At 46.7% G+C, this 14,909-nt stretch overlaps 51 non-coding genes across 51 annotated transcripts; all 51 read left to right on the top strand.

Moving 5' to 3' along the window:
• Window positions 1–133: 133 nt before the first annotated feature.
• trnat-ugu (transfer RNA threonine (anticodon UGU)) lies at window positions 134–206 on the top strand. Its single transcript has one exon. It is a non-coding gene; the product is annotated as a tRNA-Thr (tRNA).
• A 359-nt stretch (window positions 207–565) lies between these two features.
• trnat-cgu (transfer RNA threonine (anticodon CGU)) lies at window positions 566–638 on the top strand. The gene has a single exon. It is a non-coding gene; the product is annotated as a tRNA-Thr (tRNA).
• Window positions 639–892: 254 nt separating this feature from the next.
• On the top strand, window positions 893–965 carry trnat-ugu (transfer RNA threonine (anticodon UGU)). Its single transcript has one exon. It is a non-coding gene; the product is annotated as a tRNA-Thr (tRNA).
• A 132-nt stretch (window positions 966–1,097) lies between these two features.
• Window positions 1,098–1,170, top strand: trnat-cgu (transfer RNA threonine (anticodon CGU)). The gene has a single exon. It is a non-coding gene; the product is annotated as a tRNA-Thr (tRNA).
• A 213-nt stretch (window positions 1,171–1,383) lies between these two features.
• trnat-ugu (transfer RNA threonine (anticodon UGU)) lies at window positions 1,384–1,456 on the top strand. Its single transcript has one exon. It is a non-coding gene; the product is annotated as a tRNA-Thr (tRNA).
• Window positions 1,457–1,850: 394 nt separating this feature from the next.
• trnat-ugu (transfer RNA threonine (anticodon UGU)) lies at window positions 1,851–1,923 on the top strand. Its single transcript has one exon. It is a non-coding gene; the product is annotated as a tRNA-Thr (tRNA).
• A 146-nt stretch (window positions 1,924–2,069) lies between these two features.
• On the top strand, window positions 2,070–2,142 carry trnat-cgu (transfer RNA threonine (anticodon CGU)). The gene has a single exon. It is a non-coding gene; the product is annotated as a tRNA-Thr (tRNA).
• A 174-nt stretch (window positions 2,143–2,316) lies between these two features.
• On the top strand, window positions 2,317–2,389 carry trnat-ugu (transfer RNA threonine (anticodon UGU)). Its single transcript has one exon. It is a non-coding gene; the product is annotated as a tRNA-Thr (tRNA).
• Window positions 2,390–2,748: 359 nt separating this feature from the next.
• trnat-cgu (transfer RNA threonine (anticodon CGU)) lies at window positions 2,749–2,821 on the top strand. Its single transcript has one exon. It is a non-coding gene; the product is annotated as a tRNA-Thr (tRNA).
• Window positions 2,822–3,075: 254 nt separating this feature from the next.
• trnat-ugu (transfer RNA threonine (anticodon UGU)) lies at window positions 3,076–3,148 on the top strand. Its single transcript has one exon. It is a non-coding gene; the product is annotated as a tRNA-Thr (tRNA).
• A 132-nt stretch (window positions 3,149–3,280) lies between these two features.
• Window positions 3,281–3,353, top strand: trnat-cgu (transfer RNA threonine (anticodon CGU)). Its single transcript has one exon. It is a non-coding gene; the product is annotated as a tRNA-Thr (tRNA).
• A 213-nt stretch (window positions 3,354–3,566) lies between these two features.
• On the top strand, window positions 3,567–3,639 carry trnat-ugu (transfer RNA threonine (anticodon UGU)). The gene has a single exon. It is a non-coding gene; the product is annotated as a tRNA-Thr (tRNA).
• A 146-nt stretch (window positions 3,640–3,785) lies between these two features.
• On the top strand, window positions 3,786–3,858 carry trnat-cgu (transfer RNA threonine (anticodon CGU)). Its single transcript has one exon. It is a non-coding gene; the product is annotated as a tRNA-Thr (tRNA).
• A 213-nt stretch (window positions 3,859–4,071) lies between these two features.
• Window positions 4,072–4,144, top strand: trnat-ugu (transfer RNA threonine (anticodon UGU)). The gene has a single exon. It is a non-coding gene; the product is annotated as a tRNA-Thr (tRNA).
• A 146-nt stretch (window positions 4,145–4,290) lies between these two features.
• trnat-cgu (transfer RNA threonine (anticodon CGU)) lies at window positions 4,291–4,363 on the top strand. Its single transcript has one exon. It is a non-coding gene; the product is annotated as a tRNA-Thr (tRNA).
• Window positions 4,364–4,537: 174 nt separating this feature from the next.
• trnat-ugu (transfer RNA threonine (anticodon UGU)) lies at window positions 4,538–4,610 on the top strand. Its single transcript has one exon. It is a non-coding gene; the product is annotated as a tRNA-Thr (tRNA).
• Window positions 4,611–4,969: 359 nt separating this feature from the next.
• Window positions 4,970–5,042, top strand: trnat-cgu (transfer RNA threonine (anticodon CGU)). The gene has a single exon. It is a non-coding gene; the product is annotated as a tRNA-Thr (tRNA).
• A 254-nt stretch (window positions 5,043–5,296) lies between these two features.
• trnat-ugu (transfer RNA threonine (anticodon UGU)) lies at window positions 5,297–5,369 on the top strand. Its single transcript has one exon. It is a non-coding gene; the product is annotated as a tRNA-Thr (tRNA).
• A 132-nt stretch (window positions 5,370–5,501) lies between these two features.
• trnat-cgu (transfer RNA threonine (anticodon CGU)) lies at window positions 5,502–5,574 on the top strand. The gene has a single exon. It is a non-coding gene; the product is annotated as a tRNA-Thr (tRNA).
• Window positions 5,575–5,787: 213 nt separating this feature from the next.
• Window positions 5,788–5,860, top strand: trnat-ugu (transfer RNA threonine (anticodon UGU)). The gene has a single exon. It is a non-coding gene; the product is annotated as a tRNA-Thr (tRNA).
• A 394-nt stretch (window positions 5,861–6,254) lies between these two features.
• trnat-ugu (transfer RNA threonine (anticodon UGU)) lies at window positions 6,255–6,327 on the top strand. The gene has a single exon. It is a non-coding gene; the product is annotated as a tRNA-Thr (tRNA).
• A 146-nt stretch (window positions 6,328–6,473) lies between these two features.
• Window positions 6,474–6,546, top strand: trnat-cgu (transfer RNA threonine (anticodon CGU)). The gene has a single exon. It is a non-coding gene; the product is annotated as a tRNA-Thr (tRNA).
• Window positions 6,547–6,720: 174 nt separating this feature from the next.
• Window positions 6,721–6,793, top strand: trnat-ugu (transfer RNA threonine (anticodon UGU)). The gene has a single exon. It is a non-coding gene; the product is annotated as a tRNA-Thr (tRNA).
• Window positions 6,794–7,152: 359 nt separating this feature from the next.
• Window positions 7,153–7,225, top strand: trnat-cgu (transfer RNA threonine (anticodon CGU)). The gene has a single exon. It is a non-coding gene; the product is annotated as a tRNA-Thr (tRNA).
• A 254-nt stretch (window positions 7,226–7,479) lies between these two features.
• On the top strand, window positions 7,480–7,552 carry trnat-ugu (transfer RNA threonine (anticodon UGU)). The gene has a single exon. It is a non-coding gene; the product is annotated as a tRNA-Thr (tRNA).
• Window positions 7,553–7,684: 132 nt separating this feature from the next.
• On the top strand, window positions 7,685–7,757 carry trnat-cgu (transfer RNA threonine (anticodon CGU)). Its single transcript has one exon. It is a non-coding gene; the product is annotated as a tRNA-Thr (tRNA).
• Window positions 7,758–7,970: 213 nt separating this feature from the next.
• On the top strand, window positions 7,971–8,043 carry trnat-ugu (transfer RNA threonine (anticodon UGU)). The gene has a single exon. It is a non-coding gene; the product is annotated as a tRNA-Thr (tRNA).
• A 146-nt stretch (window positions 8,044–8,189) lies between these two features.
• On the top strand, window positions 8,190–8,262 carry trnat-cgu (transfer RNA threonine (anticodon CGU)). Its single transcript has one exon. It is a non-coding gene; the product is annotated as a tRNA-Thr (tRNA).
• Window positions 8,263–8,475: 213 nt separating this feature from the next.
• Window positions 8,476–8,548, top strand: trnat-ugu (transfer RNA threonine (anticodon UGU)). The gene has a single exon. It is a non-coding gene; the product is annotated as a tRNA-Thr (tRNA).
• A 146-nt stretch (window positions 8,549–8,694) lies between these two features.
• Window positions 8,695–8,767, top strand: trnat-cgu (transfer RNA threonine (anticodon CGU)). Its single transcript has one exon. It is a non-coding gene; the product is annotated as a tRNA-Thr (tRNA).
• Window positions 8,768–8,941: 174 nt separating this feature from the next.
• Window positions 8,942–9,014, top strand: trnat-ugu (transfer RNA threonine (anticodon UGU)). The gene has a single exon. It is a non-coding gene; the product is annotated as a tRNA-Thr (tRNA).
• A 359-nt stretch (window positions 9,015–9,373) lies between these two features.
• On the top strand, window positions 9,374–9,446 carry trnat-cgu (transfer RNA threonine (anticodon CGU)). Its single transcript has one exon. It is a non-coding gene; the product is annotated as a tRNA-Thr (tRNA).
• A 254-nt stretch (window positions 9,447–9,700) lies between these two features.
• On the top strand, window positions 9,701–9,773 carry trnat-ugu (transfer RNA threonine (anticodon UGU)). Its single transcript has one exon. It is a non-coding gene; the product is annotated as a tRNA-Thr (tRNA).
• Window positions 9,774–9,905: 132 nt separating this feature from the next.
• trnat-cgu (transfer RNA threonine (anticodon CGU)) lies at window positions 9,906–9,978 on the top strand. The gene has a single exon. It is a non-coding gene; the product is annotated as a tRNA-Thr (tRNA).
• Window positions 9,979–10,152: 174 nt separating this feature from the next.
• trnat-ugu (transfer RNA threonine (anticodon UGU)) lies at window positions 10,153–10,225 on the top strand. Its single transcript has one exon. It is a non-coding gene; the product is annotated as a tRNA-Thr (tRNA).
• Window positions 10,226–10,584: 359 nt separating this feature from the next.
• trnat-cgu (transfer RNA threonine (anticodon CGU)) lies at window positions 10,585–10,657 on the top strand. The gene has a single exon. It is a non-coding gene; the product is annotated as a tRNA-Thr (tRNA).
• A 254-nt stretch (window positions 10,658–10,911) lies between these two features.
• trnat-ugu (transfer RNA threonine (anticodon UGU)) lies at window positions 10,912–10,984 on the top strand. The gene has a single exon. It is a non-coding gene; the product is annotated as a tRNA-Thr (tRNA).
• Window positions 10,985–11,116: 132 nt separating this feature from the next.
• trnat-cgu (transfer RNA threonine (anticodon CGU)) lies at window positions 11,117–11,189 on the top strand. Its single transcript has one exon. It is a non-coding gene; the product is annotated as a tRNA-Thr (tRNA).
• Window positions 11,190–11,363: 174 nt separating this feature from the next.
• trnat-ugu (transfer RNA threonine (anticodon UGU)) lies at window positions 11,364–11,436 on the top strand. Its single transcript has one exon. It is a non-coding gene; the product is annotated as a tRNA-Thr (tRNA).
• Window positions 11,437–11,795: 359 nt separating this feature from the next.
• Window positions 11,796–11,868, top strand: trnat-cgu (transfer RNA threonine (anticodon CGU)). The gene has a single exon. It is a non-coding gene; the product is annotated as a tRNA-Thr (tRNA).
• A 254-nt stretch (window positions 11,869–12,122) lies between these two features.
• trnat-ugu (transfer RNA threonine (anticodon UGU)) lies at window positions 12,123–12,195 on the top strand. The gene has a single exon. It is a non-coding gene; the product is annotated as a tRNA-Thr (tRNA).
• A 132-nt stretch (window positions 12,196–12,327) lies between these two features.
• trnat-cgu (transfer RNA threonine (anticodon CGU)) lies at window positions 12,328–12,399 on the top strand. The gene has a single exon. It is a non-coding gene; the product is annotated as a tRNA-Thr (tRNA).
• A 213-nt stretch (window positions 12,400–12,612) lies between these two features.
• trnat-ugu (transfer RNA threonine (anticodon UGU)) lies at window positions 12,613–12,685 on the top strand. The gene has a single exon. It is a non-coding gene; the product is annotated as a tRNA-Thr (tRNA).
• Window positions 12,686–12,831: 146 nt separating this feature from the next.
• On the top strand, window positions 12,832–12,904 carry trnat-cgu (transfer RNA threonine (anticodon CGU)). Its single transcript has one exon. It is a non-coding gene; the product is annotated as a tRNA-Thr (tRNA).
• A 174-nt stretch (window positions 12,905–13,078) lies between these two features.
• trnat-ugu (transfer RNA threonine (anticodon UGU)) lies at window positions 13,079–13,151 on the top strand. The gene has a single exon. It is a non-coding gene; the product is annotated as a tRNA-Thr (tRNA).
• A 359-nt stretch (window positions 13,152–13,510) lies between these two features.
• Window positions 13,511–13,583, top strand: trnat-cgu (transfer RNA threonine (anticodon CGU)). Its single transcript has one exon. It is a non-coding gene; the product is annotated as a tRNA-Thr (tRNA).
• Window positions 13,584–13,837: 254 nt separating this feature from the next.
• On the top strand, window positions 13,838–13,910 carry trnat-ugu (transfer RNA threonine (anticodon UGU)). Its single transcript has one exon. It is a non-coding gene; the product is annotated as a tRNA-Thr (tRNA).
• A 132-nt stretch (window positions 13,911–14,042) lies between these two features.
• trnat-cgu (transfer RNA threonine (anticodon CGU)) lies at window positions 14,043–14,115 on the top strand. Its single transcript has one exon. It is a non-coding gene; the product is annotated as a tRNA-Thr (tRNA).
• Window positions 14,116–14,328: 213 nt separating this feature from the next.
• trnat-ugu (transfer RNA threonine (anticodon UGU)) lies at window positions 14,329–14,401 on the top strand. Its single transcript has one exon. It is a non-coding gene; the product is annotated as a tRNA-Thr (tRNA).
• A 146-nt stretch (window positions 14,402–14,547) lies between these two features.
• On the top strand, window positions 14,548–14,620 carry trnat-cgu (transfer RNA threonine (anticodon CGU)). The gene has a single exon. It is a non-coding gene; the product is annotated as a tRNA-Thr (tRNA).
• Window positions 14,621–14,794: 174 nt separating this feature from the next.
• trnat-ugu (transfer RNA threonine (anticodon UGU)) lies at window positions 14,795–14,867 on the top strand. Its single transcript has one exon. It is a non-coding gene; the product is annotated as a tRNA-Thr (tRNA).
• Window positions 14,868–14,909: the final 42 nt, after the last annotated feature.

Here is a 14,909-nt window from a genome sequence, read left to right as displayed (position 1 = left end):
GCGGTAAAGTTCGGCAAAAGAAACATTAGAAACTGCTCACCGATCAAACCTGCTTTTCGACACGCCTTCTCACACAGGGATCCATATGAAATGTGGCCCAACAGATTTTCTGACCCAAAGTCGCCATATCTGTGGCTTCATAGCTCAGTGGTTAGAGCACTGGTCTTGTAAACCAGGGGTCGTGAGTTCAATCCTCACTGGAGCCTGCACCCTGCATAGCAGCTTATCAGCAAAGCTGACATGAACAACTTTCCTTGGATCCTCTGCTTTTCGCCGCCTTGTATAGACAAGAATCCCGATAAATTCAAAGCTTCTTATAAAGTGTATTAAGTCAACCTACCTTCTGGGGTTGTGAAATCTGTGCCTTCTTTAAAGCTACTTGCACATTAGCATGCGGGAAAGGCACTACAAATTCCCCGTAGAAAATGCATTTTTGGTTGATGGTGCTTTGGGGCGCAGATAGCTGTTAAGGTTTATTTTTTTCCGTCAATTGCTCTTTGTATCATGAAAGGACAGGCACAGGCAACATTTCTGGATGAAACACTGAATACTCTCCATCGTACAAGGCTCCATAGCTCAGTGGCAAGAGCACTGGTCTCGTAAACCAGGGGTCGCGAGTTCAATCCTCGCTGGAGCCTATTTCTTGGTCTATGGCACAGAGATTCAATTCTCACATACCATCGTTTGTCTTTGATGCTAAGCTGCCGTGATAGAGGTCAGGAGAATGCGCACCTGTCGACAATCTACCTGTATTTAATGGATTCGCTGATCAGACCTCATTTTCCACACAGCCGTCAAAATAGAGCCACATGAAATGTCGCACGACAGATTTTCCGAGCCAAAACCTCAAAACATGTGGCTTCATAGCTCAGTGGTTATATTCAAAACATGTGGCTTCATAGCTCAGTGGTTAGAGCACTGGTCTTGTAAACCAGGGGTCGTGAGTTCAATTCTCACTGGAGCCTAGACCCTGTCAGAGACTTTTACAGCAAAGCTGATTACGAACTACTTGGCCTACATCTTCTTCTGTTTACACCAGTCCCCGTTGCTTCAAGGGTTCCAATGAAGGATGTTGGGTCTACCTTCTTCCAACGCCAGGCTCCATAGCTCAGTGGCAAGAGCACTGGTCTCGTAAACCAGGGGTCGCGAGTTCAATCCTCGCTGGAGCCTGTTTCTTGGTCTTTGGCACAGAGATTCACATACCGTTGTTTGTCTTTGATGCTAAGCTTCTGTGATAGAGGTCAGGAGAATGCGCACCAGTCGACAATCTACTCGTATTTAAGGGTTAGCCGACCAGACCTTATTTTCCACACAGTTGTCAAAATAGCCAGCCACATGAAACGTTGCACAAGAGATTTTCTGACCCAAAACACAGACATCTGTGGCTTCATAGCTCAGTGGTTAGAGCACTGGTCTTGTAAACCAGGGATCGTGAGTTCAATCCTCACTGGAGCTTGGAGCCTGGCCCCTGTCAAAGAGTTTTACAGCAAAGCTACTTGAACTGCATCTTCTTCTGTTTACACAAGTCCCCGTTGCTTGTCGGGTCTACCTTTTTCCAACGCCAGGCTCCGTAGCTCAGTGGCAAGAGCACTGGTCTCGTAAACCAGGGGTGGTGATTTCATTCCTCGCTGGAGCCTATTTCTTGGTCTTTGGCACAGAGATTCACATACCGTTGTTTGTCTTTGATGCTAAGCTTCTGTGATAGAGTTCAGGAGAATGCGCACCAGTCGACAATCTACTCGTATTTAAGGGTTAGCCGACCAGACCTTATTTTCCACACAGTTGTCAAAATAGCCAGCCACATGAAACGTTGCACAACAGATTTTCTGACCCAAAACACAGACATCTGTGGCTTCATAGCTCAGTGGTTAGAGCACTGGTCTTGTAAACCAGGGGTCGTGAGTTCAATCCTCACTGGATCCTAGAACTTGTCTATGAGTTTTACAGCAAAGCCAATATCGACTACTTTGCCTGCATCGTCTTCTGTTCACCACCTTCTTTTTGCAAGAGTCCCAGGCTGCTTCAAGGGTTCCAATAAAGCCTCTTGGGTCTACTAACTTTGGACGCCAGGCTCCATAGCTCAGTGGCAAGAGCACTGGTCTCGTAAACCAGGGGTTGCGAGTTCAATCCTCGCTGGAGCCTGTTTGACAGAGAACATCATGTAGCCGTGAAACTAACCTTCTGCGGTAAAGTTCGGCAAAAGAAACATTAGAAACTGCTCACCGATCAAACCTGCTTTTCGACACGCCTTCTCACACAGGGATCCATATGAAATGTGGCCCAACAGATTTTCTGACCCAAAGTCGCCATATCTGTGGCTTCATAGCTCAGTGGTTAGAGCACTGGTCTTGTAAACCAGGGGTCGTGAGTTCAATCCTCACTGGAGCCTGCACCCTGCATAGCAGCTTATCAGCAAAGCTGACATGAACAACTTTGCTTGGATCCTCTGCTTTTCGCCGCCTTGTATAGACAAGAATCCCGATAAATTCAAAGCTTCCTATAAAGTGTATTAAGTCAACCTACCTTCTGGGGTTGTGAAATCTGTGCCTTCTTTAAAGCTACTTGCACATTAGCATGCGGGAAAGGCACTACAAATTCACCGTAGAAAATGCATTTTTGGTTGATGGTGCTTTGGGGCGCAGATAGCTGTTAAGGTTTATTTTTTTCCGTCAATTGCTCTTTGTATCATGAAAGGACAGGCACAGGCAACATTTCTGGATGAAACACTGAATACTCTCCATCGTACAAGGCTCCATAGCTCAGTGGCAAGAGCACTGGTCTCGTAAACCAGGGGTCGCGAGTTCAATCCTCGCTGGAGCCTATTTCTTGGTCTATGGCACAGAGATTCAATTCTCACATACCATCGTTTGTCTTTGATGCTAAGCTGCCGTGATAGAGGTCAGATTAATGCGCACCTGTCGACAATCTACCTGTATTTAATGGATTCGCTGATCAGACCTCATTTTCCACACAGCCGTCAAAATAGAGCCACATGAAATGTCGCACGACAGATTTTCCGAGCCAAAACCTCAAAACATGTGGCTTCATAGCTCAGTGGTTATATTCAAAACATGTGGCTTCATAGCTCAGTGGTTAGAGCACTGGTCTTGTAAACCAGGGGTCGTGAGTTCAATTCTCACTGGAGCCTAGACCCTGTCAGAGACTTTTACAGCAAAGCTGATTACGAACTACTTGGCCTACATCTTCTTCTGTTTACACCAGTCCCCGTTGCTTCAAGGGTTCCAATGAAGGATGTTGGGTCTACCTTCTTCCAACGCCAGGCTCCATAGCTCAGTGGCAAGAGCACTGGTCTCGTAAACCAGGGGTCGCGAGTTCAATCCTCGCTGGAGCCTGTTTCTTGGTCTTTGGCACAGAGATTCACATACCGTTGTTTGTCTTTGATGCTAAGCTTCTGTGATAGAGGTCAGGAGAATGCGCACCAGTCGACAATCTACTCGTATTTAAGGGTTAGCCGACCAGACCTTATTTTCCACACAGTTGTCAAAATAGCCAGCCACATGAAACGTTGCACAACAGATTTTCTGACCCAAAACACAGACATCTGTGGCTTCATAGCTCAGTGGTTAGAGCACTGGTCTTGTAAACCAGGGGTCGTGAGTTCAATCCTCACTGGAGCCTAGAGCTTGTCTATGAGTTTTACAGCAAAGCCAATATCGACTACTTTGCCTGCATCGTCTTCTGTTCACCACCTTCTGTTTACAAGAGTCCCAGGCTGCTTTAAGGGTTCCAATAAAGCCTCTTGGGTCTACTAACTTCGGACGCCAGGCTCCATAGCTCAGTGGCAAGAGCACTGGTCTCGTAAACCAGGGGTCGCGAGTTCAATCCTCGCTGGAGCCTGTTTCTTGGTCTTTGGCACAGAGATTCACATACCGTTGTTTGTCTTTGATGCTAAGCTTCTGTGATAGAGGTCAGGAGAATGCGCACCAGTCGACAATCTACTCGTATTTAAGGGTTAGCCGACCAGACCTTATTTTCCACACAGTTGTCAAAATAGCCAGCCACATGAAACGTTGCACAACAGATTTTCTGACCCAAAACACAGACATCTGTGGCTTCATAGCTCAGTGGTTAGAGCACTGGTCTTGTAAACCAGGGGTCGTGAGTTCAATCCTCACTGGAGCCTAGAGCTTGTCTATGAGTTTTACAGCAAAGCCAATATCGACTACTTTGCCTGCATCGTCTTCTGTTCACCACCTTCTGTTTACAAGAGTCCCAGGCTGCTTCAAGGGTTCCAATAAAGCCTCTTGGGTCTACTAATTTCGGACGCCAGGCTCCATAGCTCAGTGGCAAGAGCACTGGTCTCGTAAACCAGGGGTCGCGAGTTCAATCCTCGCTGGAGCCTGTTTGACAGAGAACATCATTTGGCCGTGAAACTAACCTTCTGCGGTAAAGTTCGGCAAAAGAAACATTAGAAACTGCTCACCGATCAAACCTGCTTTTCGACAAGCCTTCTCACACAGGGATCCATATGAAATGTGGCCCAACAGATTTTCTGACCCAAAGTCGCCATATCTGTGGCTTCATAGCTCAGTGGTTAGAGCACTGGTCTTGTAAACCAGGGGTCGTGAGTTCAATCCTCACTGGAGCCTGCACCCTGCATAGCAGCTTATCAGCAAAGCTGACATGAACAACTTTCCTTGGATCCTCTGCTTTTCGCCGCCTTGTATAGACAAGAATCCCGATAAATTCAAAGCTTCTTATAAAGTGTATTAAGTCAACCTACCTTCTGGGGTTGTGAAATCTGTGCCTTCTTTAAAGCTACTTGCACATTAGCATGCGGGAAAGGCACTACAAATTCCCCGTAGAAAATGCATTTTTGGTTGATGGTGCTTTGGGGCGCAGATAGCTGTTAAGGTTTATTTTTTTCCGTCAATTGCTCTTTGTATCATGAAAGGACAGGCACAGGCAACATTTCTGGATGAAACACTGAATACTCTCCATCGTACAAGGCTCCATAGCTCAGTGGCAAGAGCACTGGTCTCGTAAACCAGGGGTCGCGAGTTCAATCCTCGCTGGAGCCTATTTCTTGGTCTATGGCACAGAGATTCAATTCTCACATACCATCGTTTGTCTTTGATGCTAAGCTGCCGTGATAGAGGTCAGGAGAATGCGCACCTGTCGACAATCTACCTGTATTTAATGGATTCGCTGATCAGACCTCATTTTCCACACAGCCGTCAAAATAGAGCCACATGAAATGTCGCACGACAGATTTTCCGAGCCAAAACCTCAAAACATGTGGCTTCATAGCTCAGTGGTTATATTCAAAACATGTGGCTTCATAGCTCAGTGGTTAGAGCACTGGTCTTGTAAACCAGGGGTCGTGAGTTCAATTCTCACTGGAGCCTAGACCCTGTCAGAGACTTTTACAGCAAAGCTGATTACGAACTACTTGGCCTACATCTTCTTCTGTTTACACCAGTCCCCGTTGCTTCAAGGGTTCCAATGAAGGATGTTGGGTCTACCTTCTTCCAACGCCAGGCTCCATAGCTCAGTGGCAAGAGCACTGGTCTCGTAAACCAGGGGTCGCGAGTTCAATCCTCGCTGGAGCCTGTTTCTTGGTCTTTGGCACAGAGATTCACATACCGTTGTTTGTCTTTGATGCTAAGCTTCTGTGATAGAGGTCAGGAGAATGCGCACCAGTCGACAATCTACTCGTATTTAAGGGTTAGCCGACCAGACCTTATTTTCCACACAGTTGTCAAAATAGCCAGCCACATGAAACGTTGCACAAGAGATTTTCTGACCCAAAACACAGACATCTGTGGCTTCATAGCTCAGTGGTTAGAGCACTGGTCTTGTAAACCAGGGATCGTGAGTTCAATCCTCACTGGAGCTTGGAGCCTGGCCCCTGTCAAAGAGTTTTACAGCAAAGCTACTTGAACTGCATCTTCTTCTGTTTACACAAGTCCCCGTTGCTTGTCGGGTCTACCTTTTTCCAACGCCAGGCTCCGTAGCTCAGTGGCAAGAGCACTGGTCTCGTAAACCAGGGGTGGTGATTTCATTCCTCGCTGGAGCCTATTTCTTGGTCTTTGGCACAGAGATTCACATACCGTTGTTTGTCTTTGATGCTAAGCTTCTGTGATAGAGTTCAGGAGAATGCGCACCAGTCGACAATCTACTCGTATTTAAGGGTTAGCCGACCAGACCTTATTTTCCACACAGTTGTCAAAATAGCCAGCCACATGAAACGTTGCACAACAGATTTTCTGACCCAAAACACAGACATCTGTGGCTTCATAGCTCAGTGGTTAGAGCACTGGTCTTGTAAACCAGGGGTCGTGAGTTCAATCCTCACTGGATCCTAGAACTTGTCTATGAGTTTTACAGCAAAGCCAATATCGACTACTTTGCCTGCATCGTCTTCTGTTCACCACCTTCTTTTTGCAAGAGTCCCAGGCTGCTTCAAGGGTTCCAATAAAGCCTCTTGGGTCTACTAACTTTGGACGCCAGGCTCCATAGCTCAGTGGCAAGAGCACTGGTCTCGTAAACCAGGGGTTGCGAGTTCAATCCTCGCTGGAGCCTGTTTGACAGAGAACATCATGTAGCCGTGAAACTAACCTTCTGCGGTAAAGTTCGGCAAAAGAAACATTAGAAACTGCTCACCGATCAAACCTGCTTTTCGACACGCCTTCTCACACAGGGATCCATATGAAATGTGGCCCAACAGATTTTCTGACCCAAAGTCGCCATATCTGTGGCTTCATAGCTCAGTGGTTAGAGCACTGGTCTTGTAAACCAGGGGTCGTGAGTTCAATCCTCACTGGAGCCTGCACCCTGCATAGCAGCTTATCAGCAAAGCTGACATGAACAACTTTGCTTGGATCCTCTGCTTTTCGCCGCCTTGTATAGACAAGAATCCCGATAAATTCAAAGCTTCCTATAAAGTGTATTAAGTCAACCTACCTTCTGGGGTTGTGAAATCTGTGCCTTCTTTAAAGCTACTTGCACATTAGCATGCGGGAAAGGCACTACAAATTCACCGTAGAAAATGCATTTTTGGTTGATGGTGCTTTGGGGCGCAGATAGCTGTTAAGGTTTATTTTTTTCCGTCAATTGCTCTTTGTATCATGAAAGGACAGGCACAGGCAACATTTCTGGATGAAACACTGAATACTCTCCATCGTACAAGGCTCCATAGCTCAGTGGCAAGAGCACTGGTCTCGTAAACCAGGGGTCGCGAGTTCAATCCTCGCTGGAGCCTATTTCTTGGTCTATGGCACAGAGATTCAATTCTCACATACCATCGTTTGTCTTTGATGCTAAGCTGCCGTGATAGAGGTCAGATTAATGCGCACCTGTCGACAATCTACCTGTATTTAATGGATTCGCTGATCAGACCTCATTTTCCACACAGCCGTCAAAATAGAGCCACATGAAATGTCGCACGACAGATTTTCCGAGCCAAAACCTCAAAACATGTGGCTTCATAGCTCAGTGGTTATATTCAAAACATGTGGCTTCATAGCTCAGTGGTTAGAGCACTGGTCTTGTAAACCAGGGGTCGTGAGTTCAATTCTCACTGGAGCCTAGACCCTGTCAGAGACTTTTACAGCAAAGCTGATTACGAACTACTTGGCCTACATCTTCTTCTGTTTACACCAGTCCCCGTTGCTTCAAGGGTTCCAATGAAGGATGTTGGGTCTACCTTCTTCCAACGCCAGGCTCCATAGCTCAGTGGCAAGAGCACTGGTCTCGTAAACCAGGGGTCGCGAGTTCAATCCTCGCTGGAGCCTGTTTCTTGGTCTTTGGCACAGAGATTCACATACCGTTGTTTGTCTTTGATGCTAAGCTTCTGTGATAGAGGTCAGGAGAATGCGCACCAGTCGACAATCTACTCGTATTTAAGGGTTAGCCGACCAGACCTTATTTTCCACACAGTTGTCAAAATAGCCAGCCACATGAAACGTTGCACAACAGATTTTCTGACCCAAAACACAGACATCTGTGGCTTCATAGCTCAGTGGTTAGAGCACTGGTCTTGTAAACCAGGGGTCGTGAGTTCAATCCTCACTGGAGCCTAGAGCTTGTCTATGAGTTTTACAGCAAAGCCAATATCGACTACTTTGCCTGCATCGTCTTCTGTTCACCACCTTCTGTTTACAAGAGTCCCAGGCTGCTTTAAGGGTTCCAATAAAGCCTCTTGGGTCTACTAACTTCGGACGCCAGGCTCCATAGCTCAGTGGCAAGAGCACTGGTCTCGTAAACCAGGGGTCGCGAGTTCAATCCTCGCTGGAGCCTGTTTCTTGGTCTTTGGCACAGAGATTCACATACCGTTGTTTGTCTTTGATGCTAAGCTTCTGTGATAGAGGTCAGGAGAATGCGCACCAGTCGACAATCTACTCGTATTTAAGGGTTAGCCGACCAGACCTTATTTTCCACACAGTTGTCAAAATAGCCAGCCACATGAAACGTTGCACAACAGATTTTCTGACCCAAAACACAGACATCTGTGGCTTCATAGCTCAGTGGTTAGAGCACTGGTCTTGTAAACCAGGGGTCGTGAGTTCAATCCTCACTGGAGCCTAGAGCTTGTCTATGAGTTTTACAGCAAAGCCAATATCGACTACTTTGCCTGCATCGTCTTCTGTTCACCACCTTCTGTTTACAAGAGTCCCAGGCTGCTTCAAGGGTTCCAATAAAGCCTCTTGGGTCTACTAATTTCGGACGCCAGGCTCCATAGCTCAGTGGCAAGAGCACTGGTCTCGTAAACCAGGGGTCGCGAGTTCAATCCTCGCTGGAGCCTGTTTGACAGAGAACATCATTTGGCCGTGAAACTAACCTTCTGCGGTAAAGTTCGGCAAAAGAAACATTAGAAACTGCTCACCGATCAAACCTGCTTTTCGACAAGCCTTCTCACACAGGGATCCATATGAAATGTGGCCCAACAGATTTTCTGACCCAAAGTCGCCATATCTGTGGCTTCATAGCTCAGTGGTTAGAGCACTGGTCTTGTAAACCAGGGGTCGTGAGTTCAATCCTCACTGGAGCCTGCACCCTGCATAGCAGCTTATCAGCAAAGCTGACATGAACAACTTTCCTTGGATCCTCTGGTTTTCGCCGCCTTGTATAGACAAGAATCCCGATAAATTCAAAGCTTCCTATAAAGTGTATTAAGTCAACCTACCTTCTGGGGTTGTGAAATCTGTGCCTTCTTTAAAGCTACTTGCACATTAGCATGCGGGAAAGGCACTACAAATTCACCGTAGAAAATGCATTTTTGGTTGATGGTGCTTTGGGGCGCAGATAGCTGTTAAGGTTTATTTTTTTCCGTCAATTGCTCTTTGTATCATGAAAGGACAGGCACAGGCAACATTTCTGGATGAAACACTGAATACTCTCCATCGTACAAGGCTCCATAGCTCAGTGGCAAGAGCACTGGTCTCGTAAACCAGGGGTCGCGAGTTCAATCCTCGCTGGAGCCTATTTCTTGGTCTATGGCACAGAGATTCAATTCTCACATACCATCGTTTGTCTTTGATGCTAAGCTGCCGTGATAGAGGTCAGGAGAATGCGCACCTGTCGACAATCTACCTGTATTTAATGGATTCGCTGATCAGACCTCATTTTCCACACAGCCGTCAAAATAGAGCCACATGAAATGTCGCACGACAGATTTTCCGAGCCAAAACCTCAAAACATGTGGCTTCATAGCTCAGTGGTTATATTCAAAACATGTGGCTTCATAGCTCAGTGGTTAGAGCACTGGTCTTGTAAACCAGGGGTCGTGAGTTCAATTCTCACTGGAGCCTAGACCCTGTCAGAGACTTTTACAGCAAAGCTGATTACGAACTACTTGGCCTACATCTTCTTCTGTTTACACCAGTCCCCGTTGCTTCAAGGGTTCCAATGAAGGATGTTGGGTCTACCTTCTTCCAACGCCAGGCTCCATAGCTCAGTGGCAAGAGCACTGGTCTCGTAAACCAGGGGTCGCGAGTTTAATCCTCGCTGGAGCCTGTTTGACAGAGAACATCATTTGGCCGTGAAACTAACCTTCTGCGGTAAAGTTCGGCAAAAGAAACATTAGAAACTGCTCACCGATCAAACCTGCTTTTCGACACGCCTTCTCACACAGGGATCCATATGAAATGTGGCCCAACAGATTTTCTGACCCAAAGTCGCCATATCTGTGGCTTCATAGCTCAGTGGTTAGAGCACTGGTCTTGTAAACCAGGGGTCGTGAGTTCAATCCTCACTGGAGCCTGCACCCTGCATAGCAGCTTATCAGCAAAGCTGACATGAACAACTTTCCTTGGATCCTCTGGTTTTCGCCGCCTTGTATAGACAAGAATCCCGATAAATTCAAAGCTTCCTATAAAGTGTATTAAGTCAACCTACCTTCTGGGGTTGTGAAATCTGTGCCTTCTTTAAAGCTACTTGCACATTAGCATGCGGGAAAGGCACTACAAATTCACCGTAGAAAATGCATTTTTGGTTGATGGTGCTTTGGGGCGCAGATAGCTGTTAAGGTTTATTTTTTTCCGTCAATTGCTCTTTGTATCATGAAAGGACAGGCACAGGCAACATTTCTGGATGAAACACTGAATACTCTCCATCGTACAAGGCTCCATAGCTCAGTGGCAAGAGCACTGGTCTCGTAAACCAGGGGTCGCGAGTTCAATCCTCGCTGGAGCCTATTTCTTGGTCTATGGCACAGAGATTCAATTCTCACATACCATCGTTTGTCTTTGATGCTAAGCTGCCGTGATAGAGGTCAGGAGAATGCGCACCTGTCGACAATCTACCTGTATTTAATGGATTCGCTGATCAGACCTCATTTTCCACACAGCCGTCAAAATAGAGCCACATGAAATGTCGCACGACAGATTTTCCGAGCCAAAACCTCAAAACATGTGGCTTCATAGCTCAGTGGTTATATTCAAAACATGTGGCTTCATAGCTCAGTGGTTAGAGCACTGGTCTTGTAAACCAGGGGTCGTGAGTTCAATTCTCACTGGAGCCTAGACCCTGTCAGAGACTTTTACAGCAAAGCTGATTACGAACTACTTGGCCTACATCTTCTTCTGTTTACACCAGTCCCCGTTGCTTCAAGGGTTCCAATGAAGGATGTTGGGTCTACCTTCTTCCAACGCCAGGCTCCATAGCTCAGTGGCAAGAGCACTGGTCTCGTAAACCAGGGGTCGCGAGTTTAATCCTCACTGGAGCCTGTTTGACAGAGAACATCATTTGGCCGTGAAACTAACCTTCTGCGGTAAAGTTCGGCAAAAGAAACATTAGAAACTGCTCACCGATCAAACCTGCTTTTCGACACGCCTTCTCACACAGGGATCCATATGAAATGTGGCCCAACAGATTTTCTGACCCAAAGTCGCCATATCTGTGGCTTCATAGCTCAGTGGTTAGAGCACTGGTCTTGTAAACCAGGGGTCGTGAGTTCAATCCTCACTGGAGCCTGCACCCTGCATAGCAGCTTATCAGCAAAGCTGACATGAACAACTTTCCTTGGATCCTCTGGTTTTCGCCGCCTTGTATAGACAAGAATCCCGATAAATTCAAAGCTTCCTATAAAGTGTATTAAGTCAACCTACCTTCTGGGGTTGTGAAATCTGTGCCTTCTTTAAAGCTACTTGCACATTAGCATGCGGGAAAGGCACTACAAATTCACCGTAGAAAATGCATTTTTGGTTGATGGTGCTTTGGGGCGCAGATAGCTGTTAAGGTTTATTTTTTTCCGTCAATTGCTCTTTGTATCATGAAAGGACAGGCACAGGCAACATTTCTGGATGAAACACTGAATACTCTCCATCGTACAAGGCTCCATAGCTCAGTGGCAAGAGCACTGGTCTCGTAAACCAGGGGTCGCGAGTTCAATCCTCGCTGGAGCCTATTTCTTGGTCTATGGCACAGAGATTCAATTCTCACATACCATCGTTTGTCTTTGATGCTAAGCTGCCGTGATAGAGGTCAGGAGAATGCGCACCTGTCGACAATCTACCTGTATTTAATGGATTCGCTGATCAGACCTCATTTTCCACACAGCCGTCAAAATAGAGCCACATGAAATGTCGCACGACAGATTTTCCGAGCCAAAACCTCAAAACATGTGGCTTCATAGCTCAGTGGTTATATTCAAAACATGTGGCTTCATAGCTCAGTGGTTAGAGCACTGGTCTTGTAAACCAGAGGTCGTGAGTTCAATTCTCACTGGAGCCTAGACCCTGTCAGAGACTTTTACAGCAAAGCTGATTACGAACTACTTGGCCTACATCTTCTTCTGTTTACACCAGTCCCCGTTGCTTCAAGGGTTCCAATGAAGGATGTTGGGTCTACCTTCTTCCAACGCCAGGCTCCATAGCTCAGTGGCAAGAGCACTGGTCTCGTAAACCAGGGTCGCGAGTTCAATCCTCGCTGGAGCCTGTTTCTTGGTCTTTGGCACAGAGATTCACATACCGTTGTTTGTTTTTGATGCTAAGCTTCTGTGATAGAGGTCAGGAGAATGCGCACCAGTCGACAATCTACTCGTATTTAAGGGTTAGCCGACCAGACCTTATTTTCCACACAGTTGTCAAAATAGCCAGCCACATGAAACGTTGCACAACAGATTTTCTGACCCAAAACACAGACATCTGTGGCTTCATAGCTCAGTGGTTAGAGCACTGGTCTTGTAAACCAGGGGTCGTGAGTTCAATCCTCACTGGAGCCTAGAGCTTGTCTATGAGTTTTACAGCAAAGCCAATATCGACTACTTTGCTTGCATCGTCTTATGTTCACCACCTTCTGTTTACAAGAGTCCCAGGCTGCTTCAAGGGTTCCAATAAAGCCTCTTGGGTCTACTAACTTCGGACGCCAGGCTCCATAGCTCAGTGGCAAGAGCACTGGTCTCGTAAACCAGGGGTCGCGAGTTCAATCCTCGCTGGAGCCTGTTTGACAGAGAACATCATTTGGCCGTGAAACTAACCTTCTGCGGTAAAGTTCGGCAAAAGAAACATTAGAAACTGCTCACCGATCAAACCTGCTTTTCGACAAGCCTTCTCACACAGGGATCCATATGAAATGTGGCCCAACAGATTTTCTGACCCAAAGTCGCCATATCTGTGGCTTCATAGCTCAGTGGTTAGAGCACTGGTCTTGTAAACCAGGGGTCGTGAGTTCAATCCTCACTGGAGCCTGCACCCTGCATAGCAGCTTATCAGCAAAGCTGACATGAACAACTTTCCTTGGATCCTCTGGTTTTCGCCGCCTTGTATAGACAAGAATCCCGATAAATTCAAAGCTTCCTATAAAGTGTATTAAGTCAACCTACCTTCTGGGGTTGTGAAATCTGTGCCTTCTTTAAAGCTACTTGCACATTAGCATGCGGGAAAGGCACTACAAATTCACCGTAGAAAATGCATTTTTGGTTGATGGTGCTTTGGGGCGCAGATAGCTGTTAAGGTTTATTTTTTTCCGTCAATTGCTCTTTGTATCATGAAAGGACAGGCACAGGCAACATTTCTGGATGAAACACTGAATACTCTCCATCGTACAAGGCTCCATAGCTCAGTGGCAAGAGCACTGGTCTCGTAAACCAGGGGTCGAGAGTTCAATCCTCGCTGGAGCCTATTTCTTGGTCTATGGCACAGAGATTCAATTCTCACATACCATCGTTTGTCTTTGATGCTAAGCTGCCGTGATAGAGGTCAGGAGAATGCGCACCTGTCGACAATCTACCTGTATTTAATGGATTCGCTGATCAGACCTCATTTTCCACACAGCCGTCAAAATAGAGCCACATGAAATGTCGCACGACAGATTTTCCGAGCCAAAACCTCAAAACATGTGGCTTCATAGCTCAGTGGTTATATTCAAAACATGTGGCTTCATAGCTCAGTGGTTAGAGCACTGGTCTTGTAAACCAGGGGTCGTGAGTTCAATTCTCACTGGAGCCTAGACCCTGTCAGAGACTTTTACAGCAAAGCTGATTACGAACTACTTGGCCTACATCTTCTTCTGTTTACACCAGTCCCCGTTGCTTCAAGGGTTCCAATGAAGGATGTTGGGTCTACCTTCTTCCAACGCCAGGCTCCATAGCTCAGTGGCAAGAGCACTGGTCTCGTAAACCAGGGGTCGCGAGTTCAATCCTCGCTGGAGCATGTTTCTTGGTCTTTGGCACAGAGATTCACATACCGTTGTTTGTCTTTGATGCTAAGCTTCTGTGATAGAGGTCAGGAGAATGCGCACCAGTCGACAATCTACTCGTATTTAAGGGTTAGCCGACCAGACCTTATTTTCCACACAGTTGTCAAAATAGCCAGCCACATGAAACGTTGCACAACAGATTTTCTGACCCAAAACACAGACATCTGTGGCTTCATAGCTCAGTGGTTAGAGCACTGGTCTTGTAAACCAGGGGTCGTGAGTTCAATCCTCACTGGAGCCTAGAGCTTGTCTATGAGTTTTACAGCAAAGCCAATATCGACTACTTTGCCTGCATCGTCTTCTGTTCACCACCTTCTGTTTACAAGAGTCCCAGGCTGCTTCAAGGGTTCCAATAAAGCCTCTTGGGTCTACTAACTTCGGACGCCAGGCTCCATAGCTCAGTGGCAAGAGCACTGGTCTCGTAAACCAGGGGTCGCGAGTTCAATCCTCGCTGGAGCCTGTTTGACAGAGAACATCATTTGGCCGTGAAACTAACCTTCTGCGGTAAAGTTCGGCAAAAGAAACATTAGAAACTGCTCACCGATCAAACCTGCTTTTCGACAAGCCTTCTCACACAGGGATCCATATGAAATGTGGCCCAACAGATTTTCTGACCCAAAGTCGCCATATCTGTGGCTTCATAGCTCAGTGGTTAGAGCACTGGTCTTGTAAACCAGGGGTCGTGAGTTCAATCCTCACTGGAGCCTGCACCCTGCATAGCAGCTTATCAGCAAAGCTGACATGAACAA

The sequence above is a fragment of the Sardina pilchardus genome, chromosome 8, assembly GCF_963854185.1.
Source record: "Sardina pilchardus chromosome 8, fSarPil1.1, whole genome shotgun sequence".
Lineage (NCBI taxonomy): Eukaryota > Metazoa > Chordata > Actinopteri > Clupeiformes > Clupeidae > Sardina > Sardina pilchardus.
This window is presented reverse-complemented; position numbering and strand designations above follow the sequence as displayed.